Source organism: Poromitra crassiceps (assembly GCF_964638095.1).
Source record: "Poromitra crassiceps genome assembly, chromosome: 10".
Lineage (NCBI taxonomy): Eukaryota > Metazoa > Chordata > Actinopteri > Beryciformes > Melamphaidae > Poromitra > Poromitra crassiceps.
This window is the reverse complement of record NC_139631.1, coordinates 19,278,276-19,302,067: the sequence shown is the minus strand read 5'-3', so window position 1 is coordinate 19,302,067 and position 23,792 is coordinate 19,278,276. Positions and strand designations below refer to the sequence as shown.

General features: G+C 45.1%; 1 protein-coding gene across 2 annotated transcripts in view; it reads left to right on the top strand.

Moving 5' to 3' along the window:
• Window positions 1–560: 560 nt before the first annotated feature.
• The window catches only part of slc20a2 (solute carrier family 20 member 2), a 63,729-nt gene continuing 40,497 nt past the window's right edge, over window positions 561–23,792 (top strand). For both annotated transcript variants that reach the window (XM_083643934.1, XM_083643933.1), the window contains exon 1: window positions 561–762. The gene's annotated coding sequence lies outside the window, so the exon portion shown is untranslated. The remainder of the gene's footprint in view (window positions 763–23,792) is intronic.

Below are 23,792 nucleotides of genomic sequence, written 5' to 3'. Positions count from 1 at the left end.
TTCTCCGCCACGTGTATGTTTTCCTGAGTTATGTCATTCAACGGAAATAATAAATAAATAAGAATCTGTATATCCATCTCTTATACCGAAAAAGTCGAAATAGCCTATATGGCAAATAGTTTAATCCTATTGACAACATGTAGGCTATCTGAGGGCTATCAAAATATAGCACTCAAAATATATTAGTTGTAGCCAGTGCAGTATACCCAATAATAACAACGCTAATAGTCGTTTTATGGATTCAGCTAGAGTGGTTCCATGATAAATAAAAACATGAGCAGACAATAATACGTATAGGCTACTACAGTCTTATACATTTGCCATTTTTGTGAAGTAGATGTGAAATATAGCCTATGTAATTTATTGTTCCTCCCTGTGTGTCATCGCCAACAATACTGACTGACCACAACTCTCTCCCTCCCTCCCTCCCTCCCTCCCTCTCTCCCACTCACGTATTTCCCCTCCTTCATCCCAAAGCTGTCATCCTGTCCTGAGCAGACGCCAGACGACGCTCCAATCTCCAAGCGCCCGGATCATGGAAGCAAGCGACATTTGATTCAGCTAGGCCAACATGGTTGTATGAGTCGAGACTCGAGGGCAACCTTTCAGGGGGACGGAGACTGCTGGAATCTGTGTGACATTTTCGACACAACCCACGGGAAAGGCAGGCAGGGATTCACGACGGGTGGACACAAGAAGCGATAGAGGCGTGGGATTGAAAAGGAACGGCACGTTTTTTGTTTCTGGTGTCCTATTTCGTTGGTAAGTACATTTTTCTTCAGTAAAATCGCTGCCCTCTTTTCTGGACGGGTTATCTTTCTTACAGGGTGTTGACTTTTCATGGTAACCGTCGTTTTGGGCTGCACTTTGAAGGAACGGCCCGGGTAAGTGTTAAATCACGTAAAAATAATGCGGTAGGCTACAATGTAGCTAAATCAGTGTGTAGACTCATCATAGCCACGCGCTCTCTGACTTGTGTCCGTGTAGATTTGACAGACGGACATCACTCCAGTGGTCACTGGTTACATTATCGCCAAGTGTGCTTGTAATTTTGCCAGTGCTCGCACACAACACAGTGAATGGCGCTGCTACACGTGTGTGCCTGTACTTCCGATATATTAGTACCACTAGCGATACATTGTATCGTGGCATGCCCGTCTTTCTGAATCATCAAAACCCGAGCTCCAGCGACCGTTTTGTCCGGAAGGTTAACTTCAACTGGCGTCTAATCTTTTCGGCTGTAAATCATGCGAGTCCATTTTATACTCTGTTGAGCTTTTCGTGCGCCGAGAGCGTTTGACGACGAGGCGGTCGACAACCGGGCATGCGCAGCGGACCCAACGGCGTTGGAAGCACGGTGCGGTGGGCGCTGCAGCACCCCCTGGTGGCAAGAGATGTAAAAAAAAAAAAAAAAAAAAAAATTTTTTTTTTTTTTTTTTTTTTTTTTTTACAGTGCACCTGAACGCAACATGCAAAATACCCGCTGAATAAGTGTCCACATGTTCATGTAATTCTGGCCAATACTCCACTTCTGTTATAACATTTCAGTCTGGAAGATATAATCTTTATGACTACCTTAAAAGGCTAAATGAATAGCTTAGAAAATGAATAGCACCGGGGGCCCATGGTACTATTAATCCGGCCCTGGATATATCGGAGGAATAGCAGGTAGGCTATCACTGTCCCTGAGTCCTGAGGGTAAATTGAGTAATGCTGCAGAGAAGAGGAGAAGACACTGAATAATGACATCACAACAGTATAATCCTAATGTTAATTTAAAATTTAATATTCCTCTAAATATGGCTAAAAGTCCAAAAAGGGTGGGAGAGAGAATGAGGATTCCAACACAGCAGTGGGAGCAAGTGGTGACATGGAGGTGAGTGAGAAAAGGTGACTGAATAATGACACAACAGTCTAATCTTAATATTAATATTCCTCTAATCTGGCGACAAAGTGGTCAAATTTTTTGGCGCCCTATGGGCGCCGTCAGCCGTCCCCCCCAATGTTGAATCGGTGGCAGCACCCCCTACCTAAAAGTACTTCCAACGCCACTGAGCGGACCCCGCCGCGACCACCCCATCACCATCACCAAGCCAAATGTGGTCTATCCAAGCCGCGTCGCATCTGTGCATGCCTCAGTGAACTCCACTGGTCTCGGTCAAGAGCCTCAACCAGACAGGGTCAAGGCTTTTGTTGTCCGTGTAAACGTCATCCTCTCAATGCATTTCCTTTCTTTATGCTGCGCGCTAACGAGGCGGACAGCAAAGCCAACGTGTTTACCACTTTACTGATACGAGTGAAATCTAATAGGAGGCACATGCGTCCCTACTGGGCTTGTATCTTTCTTCACCCACTGTCACCATGATCGATGGCCATTCTAGTGAAAATGCAAATGAAAAACAAACCAATTCTAAAATCAGACAGAAGCATCATTTCAACTGCAGGAAGTTAGAATCTTAATATTAAGCTATAGCCTATCATATCCTTCATATTAAATATACCCCAACCCACGCAAAACACACCTTATTCTATGTCCTACAGGCAACGTAAATAACATTGAAGCGCCAGAATAGGGCATGCGAGTTAATGATTAATCTACCTATTATGATAAGAAAGGCTGAGAAAGAGGAAGCACTCTGGGGTCGAGGCTGCTTCTCATATTTGAGATATCTCTCCCAAAGCATTTTGCATAGAATATCTCTCTTCAGTGTCTTTAGGCTGCACTGTGGCCCCATAACCTGAAAGAGCCCAATACACCGGCGATTGCTCTGTCTAGTCTAGTCATAAAGGCTATAAGATAGATATGACAAGTGTGATAAGATAGGCAGACTAACGACTTCCTTCTTTTACTGACCGTTTATTTTTATGTGTATGTGCAATGCATGCACACACACACACACACACACACACACACACACACACACACACACACACACACACACACACACACACACACACACACACACACACAGTCACAGTCACAGTCACAGTCTGTGGGCTTCTGTTGACCAGCTTCCAATGATAAAGCTACAAACATGCTTCAGAGTTTAGGATATTGTCGGACATACTTGAACACCCAGCTTGACAAGGGGGTCCCAGGAGAGACCCATCAAAATGAGTACGGTAAATTGTGTGACACTGATTTCACTATGATTTCAATGACTAGAAGTTAGCCCAAGGAGAGAATGTAGTGAATATAACCTTACTGGTCATAGCTTTCACTCTCTCCGGTTATCCCCCCATCTACATTATAGTATACATTACTGTTCACATCAGCTGCGTCGACCCGATTGTGCATCACATTTTTGGGGAGCTGCACGCCACCTACACCCGCCGTAGTGAGGCTTTGATGCCTGAGTGAGTATACATTTCGCTTAAGGGTAACGCGAGAAAGGACCATGTCACCATCTTCTCTCTCTCTCTCTCTCTCTCTCTCTCTCTCTCTCTCTCTCTCTCTCTCTCTCTCTCTCTCTCTCTACATAACTGAATCAGGGAGCAAGTGACACATTCAACTGCAACATCAAGTGTACGCAGCCTGCACCTGAGATAGCTTATATAGGACGAGGTCTCTCTCTAGCCTGAGGAGCGCAGTCACACTGTGGAGGTGTGCACTCCACACGACTTTACCCATCAAGCAGGCTTAAGCCACAATGAAATGGTTCTAGAATGTTCACTTCCTCGCACTCCTTCGCACATCATGCCACTTAAACCTTTTGTGACTCTTTAACAAAGCCAGCCTGCAGTTTAAAAAGTGCCATGAACTTGTTCCACGGGGGTTTCACAGAGATACTCTTGGATTTATGTAAAAGCAAATCTTCTTCTGTTATATGTTTTTTTTACTTTTCTATGTGTTGGAAACCGTCTGATTTACAGCAAAGTTTCCTCGCCGCAAGAAACGGTTCACTAAAATGTTTGTTAAATCCCTCCCAGTATGTTGTGTGTACACAGACAGCTTTTGCAGAGGAAAATTATACTAAAAATAATGATACTAAAAGATGATACTGTTGCCCGCCTTTTGACTGACCATTCATTTGATTGGTTCCATCACTATCTTGTGGAATGAAGGTGGGAGCACTGAAGCATTATTTGAGGACAGACTCAATTAATATTTTAACTTTACTTTGACCTGTCCTTCCTGAGTGTGATCCTTTTGAATGATTCACACTAATTGCTAGTTGAGTGGCGACAGGGCGCGGTCACGGCTCAGAGACCATAGCATTGTCCATAGTCTTTTCTTTTATACTGTGCCATAAATCCAGGCGCCTCACAACAACGGCGGCCTCGGCTTGTGTTTTGGACGCTGTGTGTGGAGGAGGCGTGGACAGGGCTATGCGTGTCAGAAGCATGTGTACATTGTGTAATGTTTGTCATGGGAAAGAAGATGTGGAGAGAGCAGCAGAGTCAGACCAGTTTTCCCATAGGTGTGTGACAGTGTGCGTGTTGTAAAGTACACGTGCGTAGGCTGTTTACAGTTCCTCCCACTGTACTGTCATCCCCGGGCCACGGCCCCTCCTCTAGTTCCAGTGCTACAGGGTAATTGAACCCGCGGCCTCGCGCTCCGTGACAAGAATGTCCTCTAATTACCGGGCTGGTCTCAGCGTTCCTTCACACCCCTCCTCACAGACTTTTAGATTAAGATATGATTTGATGTCCGACGCAAAAAAGACGCCAGACTTGTCCTCATGTATGTATGGTGTCGTGTGTGTGTCACATGCTTTCTACACAGAAGGATGTCACAGTCTTATTCATCTTATCATTTGCCCATATCAGGACGCTTCTGCATAATGTAATTTTGTAATCGTTATTCCGTTTTAGACCCGGAAGTAGATTACTCCTACCTTTATCATTTTTAGACTGGCCAAAAAGCTGTTTTCAAGAGAAAAAACCCCACAAACTGTTATAAAGTTTTAATATTTTTTCGGACGTAACATTTTATTCCAAATATGTGACCAGTTTATCAGAATAACGCCTATTTGGAAATTTTCAACGAGCAGTGAGGAGCGCTGGCTGTGTGACCAGCCGGACTAGCTAGTATCTGTCAACCCCTACTGCCAGTGAGAAAACACTGTTGACGTGCTTTTGTAACTAACGTTATGCTGACACGGTACAGCCTCTGCTCCTCGCAGCAGTAACGCTATGAGCATGTAACTGAAGTCGGCCACACTCGCCACAGTGTAGCTGCTGAATGTTGCCAAACTTCATTCATAGTTTACAGTTTATCCATGTTTACAATGCAACCGGCCGGCTAACGCTGAACCGGAAGAACAAATACAATTGCGTCTGACACGGGCGCCACAAAAGCTGCCATGTTGAGATTTCACTCTGATGTTTTGTGTGACAAAAATGATCAAAAAAGTGTCTGTCCGGTACAGAGGATCTTCATGATTTCTGACCTAAAAAAATGAACTATTCTGTCAGATTTCTCCTAACTTAAAGAGCCCCTAAAGTCATGCTTCAAGATGTGTATAAAATTCTCTACTTTTAATAATAATTTTTGTCTGACGGTTTTTCCCACAAAAAAAGGTTAAATTATCTTGTTAAAATCCTTAAAATGACTTCCCCTCCTTCTCCCTCATTTAAAAATCCAAAGCAACCAATCAGGGTGATCTAGAACCTAATGAGCCAATCACAGCATACAACATGGGCTTTCAACACATTCTCACTCCGAACTTGTGACAAAGTGAAGACAAGAAGGGTTCCTGACCGATCTGCAGTATATGATGAGTTGAGAGTGAGAATGTGTTGGGGCTTTAACTGCTGAATACTGGACAGTGATTGGCTCCAGGATTCGTGAATGTCACAAATCTTGTTTGTTGAAAACCGCCTTTTCAGTGAGCTCATAGACTTCCACTTTCAGCAGATGATTGTGAAAACAGCCTTCTAGTGTCAAACTCTGCACAGACATCATTCTGCACAGTGAAGCTCAGACATCCAACTGTAGGAACAAGAAGAAAAACAGATTTTTGACTTCAGGGGGTCTTTAAATAGTAATCCATAATGTCATGTCACTATTTTCTCATGTCATTTTGGAACAAAACGCTTCATTGTCTAATCTAATGCACGGAAAGAAAAGAATGGACCTCAGCCTTGCTGATCTACAACAGTAAGGAGAAGAGGAAGAAGAAGAAGAAGGGGGAAAATAGCAATGTATGGAAAATGCACTGGAGTCTGCACTGGTTTCCATGACGGTAGGGCCCCGTGTCGGCTGGCCCGTCTGCCAGTGGGTGTGTCTGTGTGTGTGTGTGTGTGTGTGTGTGTGTGTGTGTGTCTGTGTGTGTGTGTGTGTGTGTGTCTGTGTATGTGTGTCTGTGTGTGTGTGTGCGCGCGCGTGTGTGTGCGTGTGTGTATGTGTGGGAGGGAGGGTAGTTGGCAGTGGGGCTGGCAGTGCCACAGTCAGAGAACAGTCTGTCTCTCAGATCCTCGCCCTCACAGCACAATCACACTGTTATGTCTGAGCCGCCATGGCAACGTCACATGATAGAGCGCAGACAGAGTGGGAATCTTCATGCTGTGTGTGTGTGTGTGTGCACGCGGTGCATGTCAAGCTCATCTCACAGTTGATCAAAACACGTTATGGTTGAAAACTTGTTTTCTAAGCGTGTTATCGATCACAGGGAGCTGATAACGTTCACTTCCCTGTTTGTGATTCACACGGGTCAAAACAAACAAAATGGACAGAAGAGAGAGACAGACGGAGAGAGAGAGAGAGAGAGGGAGGGGGAGGAGAAAATAGGTGGGTGAGTAAGGGAAGCTGAGACCAGCACACATTGAGCAAGTTGTCAGACAGAGCTCGATGATGGAGAAACAGGCACGTGATACTGACGTTTTCAGTCAGCGTGCTCTCCAGTCTCCCAGCTCTTTATCTTCAGTGTTGCTTCAAGGCCGCGGAGCAATAAAAGCCCTTTGTTTGGAAAGTCCCCGTCAATCCTCAACATGATTTAGCTCTGAATGAGGACAAACACAAAGATTTGATTAATGAGGCTCGATTTGCATATTTGTGATTTGTGTACATGTAGCGTCAGCGAACACGTGTCTCAGCGCCGCGGCGAGCTTGCAACTAAGGTAACTAACAATGAAGGTGCTTCTGTCTGTTTTGTAGGCCAGCATGTTGTTCTGACCCAGCTCTCCAGGACCTAAAGAAAGACCCTCATAGTTCCCAACAGATACTGCAGACGTTCTTTCAGAATAGTAACACATGAGTCACAGACGGATTGCGGTCAGGGTGTCCTCATTCTTTGAGGTTTCTCAGTGAATCAGCCTTTACTGTGTGGACTCGCTTACGGAGCCATGGAGGTCATACAGCTTCCTCTTAGCATCTCTTTTCTTGGTTTCATTGAAGAAAGAGACGCTGGCCTACTTTGAGAAGGGTGAGGCATACATACAGTACAGTGCAAGCTAACCCGCTTGTTCTTTTAGTTACAGTCTCCAAAGGATACACATGGTAGATAACATGTGAAGTATTAGCCAGTTCTTAGCGAGTTAGCCTGTGTCTGCTTTGCTAGTAGTAGCATTGATTTCTCTGTTTTTGGCCCGTCTTTTCCCCTCCAGTGGGATCAGGAGAGCAGTTTTGTTGTGTTTCTGGTGGCCTTGTGTAAGCGCTAGGCTCTGTATCAAAGCATTGTCGCACAGAGCGTCTCTTGTGTAACTATGCTAATGACGGGCTAGCTGCCGAACTGTAAGGCATTGTGTCTTTTTTTTATGGAAGGTAACGTAGATTGGGCAATTTTTCCTTTTCCTCCTCCCTCAAGTGCAGTCGTTGAAAAGGCAGCGAGATCTTCCCTCTTGATGTTAATGAGTCATTTTTGTTGCCACTGAGACCTGGGGTCATTTTGGGGTTTTGGAAATCTTTTGATGGCAAAAAGCAGTAAAAGGGAAAGACTGAGAGGAGCACGGGAAAAGATTGTTCCTGGCGTTTGGGATGATCCGTCAGGAAATGATGTGTTTTGGGAAGCATCTGTGCCTGCTGAACGAAAACCAACATGCTGTTGTCAACTGTTAAATCACCTCCAGTGTTTCAAAGATTGTACTCAGGAGGAGAGAGCATTATCTGCCCGGCAGGGCTGCACAACATTGACAAAAACAATATTGATTCAAAAAGAAATGGTGAAATCTTGAGCTTGCAGTATAAATTGCAATATATTGGGTACATAGTCTTTTCTACCATTATTGGGTAGTGGTGGAAATGAGATGGCAATCCTCATCTAACTTTATTTGTAAGTCAGTGACTCTGCACAATGCACAATAACTAACCTTGAGTAGGAGTTGGTCTGGAGCACTTTTCCCCTCTAAGTAAAAACTGCAGCCTCTTGCAGTTTAGAAAATGAATGTATGTATGTATGTATGTATGTACTGTATGTATGTATGTATGTATGTATGTATTGTATGTATGTATGTATGTATGTATGTATGTATGTATGTATGTATTGTATGTATGTATGTATTGCATGTATGTATGTATGTATTGTATGTATGTATGTACATGTATGTGTATGTATTGTATCTATGTACAGTATGTATGTATGTATGTATGTATGTATGTATGTATGTATGTTTTCAATTAATTGTGTAGCCCCAGCCTTTTAAACAAGGCACATGTTTGTCATTTTCTCCCTAAGAATGGGAAAGGTGTTAAGGGACTACTTCTGTACCTGTAAGTGTGTAGGTTTTCTTTGTTTGAACGCTACAGGTGTGAGCTGACGTGTGCATAGATACGTACATATCGTATGTCTGTGCTTCTATATACTGTAGTAGAGGAGTGAAGGCTGTGCTGTGACAAGTCTTTTGGACGAGTAATCGACCTGTCAAGTCTTTGTTGGTCCACATAGGTGTGTGGAATGGTGCTGTATGATTGTATATAGATGGGGCTGATGAGCAGCTGGCTGAGCGGTCACTGCACAGCCTTATGTGACACTGCTATTTCGAGCTAAATCATTCCTCCTCCTCCCGTCAGCCCTCGGCAACAAGAGCGAGCGCTGGATATGTGACACCTCAGAAGGCGTGGGGGGGGGGGGGGGGGGGGGGGGGTGCTCATAGAGGCCTCCAGTTAACAGGGCAACCTTGCAGGGTGGGGACAGGCTAGTATGTGGGAGGGGGGGACAATGGCATCCAATGGGGATGATTCTGGGCGAGATAAGAGTGAAATGAATGTATGTGCTGCTAGCAGTTTAATTGGCTTTCATGCACCTTTTTAGAAGACGCTTTGTAGGACAAATTTTTCAAGTTTGCTTCGCACAGATTTTTTAAACACAAACCGTTCACTCGTTATATGAACACATGCATCGTTTCAGCTGAGGCATTCACGTCTACAATGGCAATTTCGAGGACTAGTGCAGTGCCTCAGAATGAGCCTGTCACGGGTCGATTGCTGCGTGCAGCTTTCTTGAGAACTACTCGTGGCGTGCCCGTTACCGCTCGCGCCCGTAGGCCAGTTTTCTCGAGAACCACTCATCCAAACAACTTCACAGTCACTGCACTAAGTTCCTTACGTCTCCAGCAATACACCCGCCAAGTGTGAAGTCGATCAGACAAACGCTTCTCCAGATATGCAAAGTAGCCCACTTTTACTGTATGTACTCACTCACTCACTCACTCACTCACTCACAGACAGAGATTCCTTGGGGCGATTTTCGATAATACCGAATATTGCGATATTTCCATTTATTTATTTATTTATTCTTCTTATTTTTTTCTCTTACACCCTCAGCACAGGGCTTGGACATCCTCGCTGGCATGCTGGGAAAACACATTCTGTCCGTCTGTCTGTCTGTCTGTCTGTCTGTCTGCCTGTCTATCTGTCTGTCTGCCTGTCTGTCTGTCTGTCTGTCTGCCTGCCTGCCTGTCTGTCTGTCTGTCTGTCTGTCTGTCTGTCTGTGTCTCTGTCTGCCTGTCTGTCTGTCTGTCTGTCTGTCTGTGTCTCTGTCTGTCTGTTGATACATTCTTGTGAACACACTGGTAGAGATGGTACTGTACATGATAGAGACAACGCATGTTCCCCCATAAAGTAGATAATGTAATTCACTTTTGGAGCTCCTTGCTGCATAAATTTCCATATTATTTAGGAAAATGTATTTTATTGAAATTACTATAACTCGTTTATATGGCATTCGCAAGTGCTGCATTTTAGTAGTCATCGACTACTCCCAAAAAGCAGTCGACTAGTCACAGGAGATACAGTATATCATATTTTTTCGCCCAATAAAAATGATCAATTCTCATCAAAAAGGTGTCAAAAACAGTAGGCGGGACCAACCTGGGGTTGTATGAAATGGCAGTCCTCGATTGGCTCTGAGAGGCTGTTTACAAATGAGCCAATAAACCCCAGCAACTTGAACTCTGAACTGGAGATCCAGACTGTTTGACTGCAGTAACAACATAGACACGAGTCTTTCCATCTCTAATACCTTAAATTCTGTTGATTTAATATGGCATCATGTAGAAAATGATTGTTCAACAAATCTATGTTCACTGAATGAATGAATGAATTTATTCTTAAAACCACAGATGAATGATTGATCGACTATGATGCAGACTCTCGACTAGTGTTTTGATAGTCAACCAGTCTGTGAAACCCCTACTCATTTTACCGCGCGCGTTATGTGAACACAAGTGTGTTGACATAGAAATATTGCAAATTAATGCATTCATTTGATTAATTAATTGCCTCGTTGGCATAACTTGTCCATGAGAGAAGAAAATAGTTGCCTTAATATTTTCTTTATTATCTTGGGGGACACAATGTAATTTCAACACTACTTGCCAAAAATGTTATTTAAATGATTGATGAACTCGGGATCAACACTCAAAGTGACATGCCTCTGTTAATAATCATTCAATATAATGCGTTCATTATATGAGAGTAATCATAGGCATCGTAGGAATCTTGAGCTACTTTCACACATGAACTCCGGATCAGGTGAGGGTTGCTCCCCACTGAGCCTGCCCCGGATGATACGTGAAGTGTACCCTTTCAGACATGAGGCATGTTGCTTTCACACATGAGTAGCACCTCCGCAGAGTTTGTAAAGTAGAGAGGGGGCGGGGGTGGGGGAATTTGGGCATGACCACACAATGGGGAGTTGTGAAAACTAAAAATACATAATGGGCGATAACTGCCTAACGTTCACGGCATATAATCGTTTGCGCATAACGTTAGTAATTAATTAAACAACCTTACAACTCACGCCCAGATGCATCGATTTCCTCGAGTCGCAAGCACTACAAAGAATACAGGTCTTTGCTATGTTCAGTCCTAAAATGCATCAAACCTACTAGAATTATACAGAATACAGGAAGCTAGACGTTTTTACCTTCAAAATAAAATAAATGTTGTATTACTTAGTAACACAAAATCAGAATGGTCGACTCACTACGGGTTAAAATTGACTTTTCGAAGGGAGCAGATATTCTTCCAGTTTATCTCTGTTCTGTATCTTTCGAAACACACACAAAAAAACATTACACGTGCATTTACTTTATTTAATTGCCATTATTGCGAAGGTTATACCCGGAAGTTTTCGTTTTATACTGCCTCACTTGACGCTACTTGGAATTTGCGGTTCTCCCCTTGAATCTTCACAAACGCTGTGTAAATGTTAAATCAAAGGCATGAACGCAACCAGATCCAGATACCCTACCTAGCGATGTCCAATACTGGGAAGGGGGACGACCCTCGCGTCCAAAAATGCTCATTAAATGTGTGTGCTGTGCGAAGCTATGCAGAAAGGAAATCGGATCAGAGCCATGAGCCTTTCAATCCAGCAACATGGCACAGTCGCACACGGAGCATGTTTGAGGCGCTTCATTCGAAAAACTGAGACAGCATCATGTTTTTTTGCTCGCTCATTCACATCGATTATTTATATAATAATAATCTGTCACGCTGGCTTTCTGTCTGTCCTCATGCACTCACTGAGCTGACTACTTCACGGAGCTCTGGGGTGGGGGGGGGGACAATCCGCCCCTGTGTGTAGGGCAGGGGCTACACTTCCCTGCGGCTAGGAGGAGGATCGCGGGAGCGTGCATACCCCCCCAAAACGTGTTCGATCCGGATGCCATCTAGATAACTGCTGAATTCCAGGCATGTGTGAAAGTGGCTTTGGGCATAAAGCAGCTCTTGCTGCCAACCCCGGGTACTGACCAAACTGGTTCATAACATTCCCCTTGTCTCTTGTTATCTCTTGTTTTACAGAGCAATTTGTCAGTGTGGAAGTATAAAGAAACCCAATATGAGCTGCAGATTTTTTAAGTAAATAAGGTGGATAAAATATTGTGATCAGATGTAGACTGCACTGAGTCATCATCATTGTGTTTTATCTTTTTTTAAAGGAGAAATAATCAGGGTATTCAAACTGAATGGAGGATATGATTAGTGATCTAATACAGGTATTGTTTCCCTCACCCATAATGGCAAATTATATAATTGGTCTTTTTAGATTTATAATAGTCTAAACATAGAAATGAGAGCCATTTTGGAACTGGGACTGGAAAAAGGGCTCGCACCAAAAATACTTCCTCCCCTGATGTACTACAAAACACCCAGGGGAAAACACTGAGAGAGGAACATGTGCAGAATAAACAGGTCCTTAAAGATGCTATTCCAGGGCAAATGTCAGACCAGTAAACTATATGGAAGTGAAGGCTTATCTATCCCTGAAAATCTCCAGGGTTCCATGTACTGACCAGGCGATGACATCCTCATAGTATTTCACACATTCCAGCCCCCCTACTTTGGCAACGAGTGACCCCCCCCCAAATTGACCTCCCCTCCACCCTGGTACTGCTGAGATCGGCTGTCCAACTTCAGCCTGAACTATAGTCGACAAAGCTGTTACCATGATCTTCACATTTGAGGACACAAATACTTTCGTTTCTATCTTCAGTTTGAGCTCTGAAAGCAATGAAATGTGACAAGATCATCCCTTTAAATACGTAATTTTTTTTCACTTGCAGTACTGAATGCCCATTCTCTCTCTCTCTCACACACACACACACACACACACACACACACACACACACTCTCTCTCTCTCTCTCGCTCACTCTCACACACACACACACACACACACACACACACACACACACACACACACACACACACACACACACACACACACACACTGTCTCTCTGAATGCCCATTCTCACTTAAATCCTTGCTCTCCACCTTTTAGTGTTCAGGAACGTGAGAAGCTCAAACAATCCACAGTGCCCCCTCATGGCAGGGCAAGACGATGTTCAGATTTGAGCTGATGGGAGCTGGCCTACACGACCTGACGCGCCGGACAAACATTTTGAAATGACGTTGGGGGTGGGGCCGGGCTCGGTCACGTTGTGCAGTTACTGTAGTGTGTTGTGTTGTTTTTGGCTTCACCTCATGCTCTCAGTGTGCTGGAGTTGTTATTTAGTATGTTACTGATAGCACCTGTCCTGAACGCAACCCCCAGTGTTGCGCAACACTGAAACTGAAGCTTAACTACTGTAGTTACTGTAGCAAGGATGGAGAAAGACGTGAAAGAAAATGGGCTCATCATCAGGGAAGTTTAAAACTAACGTTACCAAAAACAATGCAGGGAAACCGATGGTATGGAAGCATTTACATGTACACTCGGGATACAGCTATCTTTAGGCTGCTCGTAGCCTATTTGCTGTTGTTGGTTTGGTCACGTCGGTCATCTGCAACGTTATTTTTGCGGTGCCAAACTCCCTCATATCCATCTATTCATTTTCTAAAGCCAATTGTTTGCAAAACCTTGTAAGTGCGCCTGCTTGGTGCCAAATTCATTGTCTAATCACTGAATGTCTGCTCGGCTCCGGTAAAAAAAAAAAAAACTCGGGAGGCAGTCGGACTCGGACAGAATAAACTGAACACCTGTCGAACTCGGGCCGGGCTGGACCAATACTGTCTCGGGCTCGGGTACCGGTTCAGACAGAAAGCCCAGTTCTAGTGGGAAGTCCCAAGGAAAGGATTTGGCTGCACAGGGTTAGAGGTGACCCCCGCAAACTGCCTCCCCCCCCCCCTCCCCTCTGAGTCACCCGAACACAAGCAGACCACTTGTCACAGTGATTTTCCTTCAGGGTCGAACGTGCTGCGGTGGCACATGGACACAAACAAAGTAGCACATCAGACACACAGAGCCCAAACCATGTTGCGTCTGAAAAGGTTCCTCAGAGGGGGCAGTACAACATATCTGTTGTAACAAGTGAAGTTTTGTCAGTAATCGAATAGATACAAGGGTGAAAGACGAGCATTTCTAGAAATTTGCTACGACAGAGCACTGTCTGTTACTATGTCATTCTTTTGCTCAGACGTAACGGTGACGTATTGAGATGAACAACAGCAATGCACGCTGCTTGTCATGTGAAGGGAAATTATTTTTATATGACCCCAGATCATGAAGAAAAACAGTTGGGGTTTCGCACTGATTAGGACTGTCTTGGACTCAGAATTCTGTCAGTCGAATCGGATTTGGCTGTTAAATACAAATATTCCACTTTTTTATTTATTTATAAGACTATCTGGCAATCAGAAAATCCAAGCAATTCTATGTAAAATCCAACATTCAGCCAGCACCCCCATATAGTCGGAATGGAATAACCACATTTTGCGACTATTCGACTGTGAGATTGGCAGTCACATCTGGTTCCTTCGAACGAATCGTCGCCTATTCTGGGTCACCCCTAGCACTGATAGGAATGCAATATTCTTCTGAATGCTTTGGGTACAATATCGCTTTCATTTTCCCAGCCTTTTAGTATTCTGCATCCATACCACACACACCTCACACACGCGCACGCACGCACACACACACACACACACACACACACACACACACACACACACACACACACACACACACACACACACACACACACACACACACACACACACACACACACACACACACCTCCAAATTCACAACATGCTTCAGCCTTCATCTTTTTGTCCCCACATGCTGGATAATGGCACAATGGAGCAAGTAAAGAAGTACTGAGCTTGATTAGCATGCTGTATTGATCTAATGCAACTATGTGGATTTGGGCTGTAAATGCTCTTTGTATGTATTTGTGGCTCATATTTAACAATGTTTCAACTTTTTTAGATGCTGTGGTGAGTAGGGTTGTCAAAAGTATCGATACTATCAAAAAGTATCAATACTGAAAATTTGAAATGGATACAATACTCATTTGCAACAGTTTCGATACCATCAGTGCTTTCTTTTAATGAAAAATCACAGATTTTCCCCTCCCTATCAGTGGCGGGTATCTGTTGCTTCAACAAGCTAAACGTGTTCTGATGGTTAGAGCAGGGCTAATCTGCTGTCTAAATTCTAAGTTTTATCAGGCTGTGCCTAGATTATGGAGAAGTGTGCGTGTCCGTCCATCTGTCTAACTTTTTTTATGCCTCTTGATGTGTCGTCATCCCCCCTTCCCCTGGTATCGAAAATGGTATCAAGTATGGATTTTTCCTGGGTATCGGTAACGAAGTAGAAATTATAGTATCGTGACATTCCTAGTGGTGAGAATGAGTACATGGTTCATGCCTTGGATTGCTTAAGCCATGATCCCACAGTCTGTGATTTGAACACAAAGCCATTCGTGGTTCAGCCTCTGCATGTACTGTAGGCATACAGTATACTGTACTGTATGTCTTTTTTGCCTGGCGTTTCTGTGTTGGCAGACTCTGCAAGCAGGGCTCTAGGAGGTGTTATAGGTAAGACCAACGTTTTGAGGGATTTAGGCCACCTTACCTATTCAAAACTGTATCACACCTGTGTGTGCCCTGTGTTAGATTATGTTTCTGGTGTTTGGGGTGTTAAACGATTTTTGTTAAGCGAGCGTGTCCAGAACCGGGCAGTTCACTTTTTTTTGGGGTCTTCACAAATATGCTCCTCTTCCGGCAGTTAGTGGAGAAATGGGGTGGGACCCTTGTGTGGTCAGATGGAAAGCCAGCATGGTGAACCTCTGGAACAGACTGCTGGACCTACCAACCAACAGGGTTGCTAGTCAGATTTTCTTCTGGGACCTGTCTGTTGAAGGGGAGTGGGTCTCAGAAATGTCAGACCTGTTTCAGGAGTGTGGTTTTGGAGAATATTACTCTCAAAGAATGTGTATAAATGTAGAGCTGTTTAAATCTCAGATCCGTGCTAACTGGTTACAGTCTTGGACTGAAGAAATTTGGCAGAAGCCAAAATTAAGAACTTATTGTTTATTTAAAAATGAATTTAAATGTGAAAAATACGTTATGTTTAATTTACCTAAAAGCAAGAGGTCCTTATGTGCTCAGTTAAGATGTGGCATCCTGCCTTTACATATTGAAACAGGCAGATACAGAGGGACGGTGGAGGAGGATAGGATTTGTGAATATTGTGAGTTGAAGGAAGTGGAGAATGAATTTCATTTTATTTTGTACTGCCCATTGTATCATGACTTACGAGAGATACTATTTAAAAAAGTTCACTCCCCTGAGCTAAACCTGTTAGACTTTGAAGAAGGAGCCATACTTGAATTTCCTTTTGACAACATCTTTGCTTTTTCCGAATATATTTCATATGCGTGGGATAGGAGGAAAAAGATGACATATGATAGATACTTCATATATTTTACTTACTACATATTGTAGTTAAATCTGTGTTTTGTTGTCCATTTCCTGAGTGTACTGTTTCGCTGTCTGATGGAGTATGCACCGGAATCGGTATGGTAATTACTTTATGTTGATGTGTCTGATAATCCCATGTGGGATGGGTCATGTAATTTGTCCTGACACGTAAATAAAACTTTCATTCATTCATTCATTCATTCGTAAGTGTGTGTAACATTGTTAATTTATTGACAGTCTTGCATTCAGGATTGTGATTCTGTTGGTGAAGAGGTTTTGGTCGCTGTCAGTAATGTGCCTGCGAACAAAATGTAGTGTTCATTGTTCAGTTCATATCATCATCCAACTGATTTTTATAGTTCAAAGTTCAAAATGGAAATGGAATTATCTTTATAGCATCACCACAGCACAATAACTTCTATGTCAATTTTAGGGGGTTAACAAAAAGATTTCATTAAATCCCAGATCTTTCTTTTATACTTGTTCTAGGGTTCTGGGGGCTGGGACAACATGGGAGAAATGCTCTCTCTTTTTGAGGGAAACATTGTCTCTTTTCACAATTGTTGCAGTTCAATTTGTTCGAGTGGCATTACACCCACTAGCTTGTAATGCCCTGTGTTTTATTCATTTCATAGTCCACCCCCCCTGCACTTCTGCTTTTGGATTCATTGTTGTACCAACATTGTAGACATTGCAGACATGTTTTTCCCAGAGTAAAGATAACATACAGCTCATCTCCTGTGGTGGGAACATTCCCCAACCCCTATAATAAATCTGACCAGCTCTTTCATACATGCTATTCCAATAACAGAACTGATGCTGCGCTTAATCCAAGTTATTAATGTGTTGTGAGGCTATAAAAGAGTCGTTTACATATCAATTGCACAAGATGGAGCTACTAGGATGAGACTTGTAAAGGGTTTACTACAGTACTCCCCTCTACAGGTCCTACTCTTCAACAATCTATGCGTTCTTGCCTATAATTTATCAACTGGAACATAAATGCCTCTGGAAGCCCCCCTTGATGCGATTAAGAGCCGACAAAAGTCACATTGAGTGCTCGCTGCTCGCCTGCTGCTGGGAGGCGTCATGTGAGATTCCCTTCCATATTGTGACCGCTCCAAGTGGCATTCTTCCGAGTCGTTCATTCTGCGCCCCATTAGCCCCGGCTAATGCTAATGCTAATGCTAACCACACGTTTCTGAGTATTAATCTGAGTTTTCACCTAAAATAACAGTCGCAGGGTAATCCCGCTGACTCACTCACTAATAGGTGCCTTAATCTCCCAAGCCTCGTGTCCCGCCGCCCACCGAGTGTAGCCTATATTCAGTTGGGTTGAGTGTGTGTGTGTGTGTGTGTGTGAGTGTGAGAGAGAGAGAGAGAGAGAGAGAGAGAGAGAGAGAGAGAGAGAGAGAGAGAGAGAGAGAGAGAGAGAGAGAGAGAGAGAGAGAGAGAGAGAGAGAGAGAGAGAGAGAGAGAGAGAGAGAGAGAGAGAGAGAGAGAGAGAGAGAGAGAGAGAGAGAGAGAGAGAGACTAGTGGTGTTAGAGAGCATAGGTCTCCATGTCGGCCTTGACCCCGGCACTACGTGCGCCCAGCAGCAGGCCTAATCAAAGCCAGTCATAATAGAGTTAGCTGGGTCATGTGCTGGAAGCAGGATTAAGAGCAGGAGGCCACACAGGCCACTACATCCAGCTTAAGGTGGAGACACACCAGGAAGAACAGAAAGGACCCGCGGCAGCTACAGCCCGGCCGACACGTCGCCTCACGTCTCCTCCTGTGTCCTCCTGTGTCGCGGCCGAAAAGTTGCATCTGAAGTGAACACACCGAAAACACGACAGCCGACGGCAGGGGTGCCGATTTATGTCTGTGCCAGTGGGTGCCCATGCTTGCGCATGCTTGCGTCCGTCGCCCAACCCGCTGATTCATGAACCAAAGCAGCGTTTGCCGACCATTTCTCTCACTTAATCGGTTACTTCTAATCGAGAACATGTCTGATAAAAAGTTGCCCTGGCGTATATCGGCACACGCAGAGTTGAGCTGACGGAAACAAACACACACGGATGCATTCTCTCGCCCATGCTCCGAAAACAAGTCGCTCCCCTACAAACACAACATATTAGAGCATATTTCTACACCATTAATCACACTACTACCTCTCCTCTCTCACACAGTCCCATGTGCTGTTTGTGCTGCTTTTGAACACTCGCTAATGCCAGCAGCACCCAGTAACACTCTTTTAATCCAGTATGCGCGGCCGGTGCCAACACAGTGGATTACCAAGTCTCAACAGTGGACAAAGAGAGACGAAAGGAAAGTTCTGATAGTCTTGGCACTGCTTTGTGTTCAGAGAGCCAAACAATTATTTTCCAATTCGCCTCCACACACCTAGGATGAGGAGGAGACACAGAAGATCTGAGTAGGGAACTAAACACCTGTTCAATGACACCTGAAAGCCCCCACAAATCAGGACTTTATTACTCCCCCCCCCAACCGCCCCCCCCATGGACATTATCTGTCACTTTAAAATCATTTTTACTTTGCACTTTTATTATTTGAGATTGCTTTCTGTATTGCTTTATCTTCTGCTGTCAATGTGACCGCTGCGCTGCATACTTACACTAAGTCAAATTCCTCCTTTGTAATCTATTGACTCACTATGGCTATTAAAATATATCTTGAATCTTGAAGAGGACGAGGAGGAAGACGAGGAGTGGAGGGGACCTGTTTGGCTATGGGCACCGTCCTGTGCTGACTCGTGTGAGAGAACTGGAACCATCTGGCCAGAGCTGGGTAAGGGAGGGGGAGAGCTGGGTAAGGGAGGGGGAGAGAGGAGGCCAGAGCTGGGTAAGGGAGGGGGAGAGAGGAGGCCAGAGCTGGGTAAGGGAGGGAGAGAGAGGAGGCCAGAGCTGGGTAAGGGAGGGGGAGAGAGGAGGCCAGAGTTGGGTAAGGGAGGGAGAGAGAGGAGGCCAGAGCTGGGTAAGGGAGGGAGAGAGAGGAGGCCAGAGCTGGGTAAGGGAGGGAGAGAGAGGAGGCCAGAGCTGGGTAAGGGAGGGGGAGAGAGGAGGCCAGAGCTGGGTAAGGGAGGGAGAGAGAGGAGGCCAGAGCTGGGTAAGGGAGGGAGAGAGAGGAGGCCAGAGCTGGGTAAGGGAGGGGGAGAGAGGAGGCCAGAGCTGGGTAAGGGAGGGGGAGAGAGAGGAGGCCAGAGCTGGGTAAGGGAGGGGGAGAGAGGAGGCCAGAGCTGGGTAAGGGAGGGGGAGAGAGGAGGCCAGAGCTGGGTAAGGGAGGGGGAGAGAGGAGGCCAGAGCTGGGTAAGGGAGGGGGAGAGAGGAGGCCAGAGCTGGGTAAGGGAGGGGGAGAGAGGAGGCCAGAGCTGGGTAAGGGAGGGGGAGAGAGAGGAGGCCAGAGCAGGGTAAGGGAGGGGGAGAGAGGAGGCCAGAGCTGGGTAAGGGAGGGAGAGAGAGGAGGCCAGAGCTGGGTAAGGGAGGGGGAGAGAGGAGGCCAGAGTTGGGTAAGGGAGGGAGAGAGAGGAGGCCAGAGCTGGGTAAGGGAGGGAGAGAGAGGAGGCCAGAGCTGGGTAAGGGAGGGAGAGAGAGGAGGCCAGAGCTGGGTAAGGGAGGGGGAGAGAGGAGGCCAGAGCTGGGTAAGGGAGGGAGAGAGAGGAGGCCAGAGCTGGGTAAGGGAGGGAGAGAGAGGAGGCCAGAGCTGGGTAAGGGAGGGGGAGAGAGGAGGCCAGAGCTGGGTAAGGGAGGGGGAGAGAGAGGAGGCCAGAGCTGGGTAAGGGAGGGGGAGAGAGGAGGCCAGAGCTGGGTAAGGGAGGGGGAGAGAGGAGGCCAGAGCTGGGTAAGGGAGGGGGAGAGAGGAGGCCAGAGCTGGGTAAGGGAGGGGGAGAGAGGAGGCCAGAGCTGGGTAAGGGAGGGGGAGAGAGGAGGCCAGAGCTGGGTAAGGGAGGGGGAGAGAGGAGGCCAGAGCTGGGTAAGGGAGGGGGAGAGAGGAGGCCAGAGCTGGGTAAGGGAGGGGGAGAGAGGAGGCCAGAGCTGGGTAAGGGAGGGGGAGAGGAGAGAAAAATAGAGGGAGGGTCAAGGGTAACATGACTCCCACACACGGCAACATGGAGACAGTTGAGAGAAAGAGAATAATACCAGACTACAAGCCTAATAAAAAGCCACACTAATTGGTAGGTACGGATCCCACTTGTTTGGTCAGTCATATGAGGTGAAGGCTAAGCTTTTTGGCAAAAGCTGACCCCCTACTATCGACAATTATGTTTGGTTCCCCATGCTTCTTTGTGGCTCATTTTGATTGGTCAATTAGGCCCCCGTTGTGTGCTGGGTTTATTCTCAGAGGTGACTAATACTTTCTGCCAGTCTATAAGTATTATTTTGAGCACGGCATCCTTTGTGTGACTGCTGTTTTAGCGTTAGTGGCTTTTCATGCATTGCTGTGTGTGTGTGTGTGTGTGTGTGTGTGTGAGAGAGAGAGAGAGAGAGAGAGAGAGAGATTGTGGGGCATTGTGTTTGGCTTAGTTTTGCGTTGCGGGCCATGCCTCAATGTTTCTATAGGACAGTTTTAAAACCGCAGGTTATTACTATATACCGTATAGTAATACAATGGGGTTATATTTCTGCTAAGTGCTCAGTTGACTGTTATTATATCTTTGTCAAGTGTTTGGTTTTGCATTACATATTGTTCATGGGTGTCGTTTTTGTCCTTTTTGGACATTTGAGAATCCACCTCTGACAAAACCGGATGTTAGGGTTGTATGTGTCTGTCTCAGTTACAGTTGTACAACCACACTGGTGGAGGGGAGTTGCCTCAGTCACTTTGACCATTTCGTGTGGAGGGAGTCAATCTCTGGTCCAGTCTGGAATGAAACCAGAGAGACTTGACATTAAAAGAGTATTTAAACATGAGGCTTACTCAACACCAAAAGCCTGAGGGGGGCTTGATCGTTTGTTGTTGTAACACGGCCTGCCTCGGTGTAGTTAAAGACTGGGATACTTCTTCAATAGTCTAGACTGCAATTTCCTTTTTTCTCTCCTTTGTTTGTCATCATCATAGGGGATTAGAGACATTCAGGGCTGTATATTACATTTTGCTCTTGACAGCTCTTTTAGTGCTAAGTAGGTTTGGCAACTCAACAGTTACACCACCTCCTGTCATTCATTACCAGTTAAAATGAGGCTGATGGTACGCAGGCTATTACATGCATTAGTGCCTACTGCCTACAGCAGGGATACTCAACTTGCTTTGCCTGGGGGCCACTTTCATGAAATGATAGCCAGTTAATAAACAATCAATATACATTTTTCTGTAGCGGATTGTAGGTTTTTGGGGTGTCAGCCGGAGTTTAGTCTGACAATGTTGTGCACACCGGATAGTTAGTTAGGTTAAGTACATACATAAGTGCCTGGGTAGCGAGCAGACGGCGGTATTTGACAATTTAGCAGCTAAATCATAGGTTATTGAAAGATATTCCATATTCCAGACTGAAATGCTATAACAGAAGTGGAGTATTGGCCAGAATGACATGAACATTTGGACACTTATTCAGCGGGTGTCTTGCATGTTGCGTTCAGGTGCAATTCCATCGCGGGCCGCATGTGGCCCGCGGGCCGCCAGTTGAGTATCACTGGCCTACAGTATACTGCAGCCATAATTTTATTTGTAGCCAGGTATCTGATCATTACTATATTTTTTTTTTTTCAGTTTTCAGTACGCAAAACGCCTCTGCCTTCTTTCGTGAATATGGTTGTTTGTACCTGCTGCCAGAAGGAGGACTTTTGTTTCCCTCAAAGATGCTCTTGAAGAATTTGACTTGTAGATGGGAAGTCATTATAATGAACTTAAGGCTATTTTACTCCAGTGTTTACCAACATTTAAGCAGACCTTTTACAGCCTCACATCTGATGTTAAAATTGGCTAAGTGGGGCAGCAGCGGTGTGTGTCACAATTGTGATGTCATCAGTGATATCATCAGTGATGTCACTTGAACAATTGTGATGTCATCAGTGATGTAGTGGTGGGAGTATAAGGGGCCCTTTACACAAGCACAGCTTCTGGAAGAAACGACACAATAGCGTTTCCTTCACACCTTTCCTTCACACCTTCTCCCTGTTTACATGAGCGCTGTTGAATTTTTAAAACGCCGTAATGTACATGCCAGGTCGCTAGGTGGCAGTGTGATCACCTTATTCTTTGCCCATACAAGGACGCTTCTGCATGACGTCATTTCGTAATCGTCTTATCGGCTTTAAACACGGAAGTAGAGTACGCCTACCGCAGTGCATAGACTTGCCAAAAAGCTGTTTTTCAAGCTAAAAAAACCCCAAACTGTTTTAAAGTTTTAATATTTGTCGGGTGAGAACGTAACACATATGTGACCAGTTTATCAGAATAACGCCTATTGGAAATCTTTAACGAGCAGCGAGGACCGGGAGCGCTGACTGTGATCTGTCAAACCCTACTGTAGTTAGGCTACTGGCAGTGAGAAAACACTGTCGACGTGCTTTTGTAACTAACGTTAAATGCCAACTGGGTACAGCCATCGGCTCCTCGCAGCAGTAACATTATGAACATGTAACTGAAGTTGCAGTGTAGCTTAATTCTGAATGTTGCCAAACTTCATTCATACTGACGTTTTATTTGAAAATGGTTGCCAACTCGCGCACGGCTATGGCGTAATTGCGTGTGCAGGCACGTCAGAGTTTCTGAAATGTGCCGTCTCAAAGCGATTACATGGAGCTATCAGTGGGGAGCGTACCAAAGAATTCCACTCTGGAGGGTGGTTTCAAAATGTGTCGTTTCCTAAGCGCGAATTCGTCGTCGCCGTCTAAAAGGGAGGCACTAACGATAAAATAATTCCCCGTCACCATAGGAAACCGTCCTCGTGTAAAGGGCGGAGAAGAGGACATCTGTCACGATTGTGATGTCATCAGTGATGATGTCATCAGTGATGTCACTTGAACAATTGTGATGTCATCAGTGATGTACAGAGCCAGATTTAGGCCAGCAGCCAGCTGCCTAGCAAAAATATGTTGCAAATCACCTTTCTAGATACGTGTATATCAACGTTATAGAGTATGCTATTGAAATAGCACAGTGGCCAGTGCCAAGTGGTCGGGGTGTATGGAGTATGGAAACACTTGACACAAACATCAAAATTCCATGGGAGTAATAAGTAGGGAGAAGAGGACAAGTTAAG